Genomic DNA, 346 nt, shown 5'->3' on the forward strand with positions numbered 1-346 from the left:
ATCCGGGTTGGGTACTCGCGGATAGGGTATAAATTGTCAGCCCTATCTTCATCTCATTCATTCCATGCTTTAATAGTTTTAGAAATGTGTTGGATTGAGCCAAGAATGAGCCTCAAATCGCGAGTCACATGCCATTTTAAGTGAGGCACGCGTTGCAAATGATGCTTACGCATGACTGATGCGTATGTACGATTGATAGTTTTGCAAAATCTTCATTTTTTTATTAATTCTTCACTTTTATATGTTTTTTTTTTCATCTTTCAAGTCATCTTTATCTTCTAAACCTTAAACCATTTGAATAAACATATTAAGACATTAAATAGGATAAAAAAAAATAGAATTAATT

Source organism: Arachis ipaensis, chromosome B01 (genome assembly GCF_000816755.2).
Source record: "Arachis ipaensis cultivar K30076 chromosome B01, Araip1.1, whole genome shotgun sequence".
NCBI classification, from domain to species: domain Eukaryota; kingdom Viridiplantae; phylum Streptophyta; class Magnoliopsida; order Fabales; family Fabaceae; genus Arachis; species Arachis ipaensis.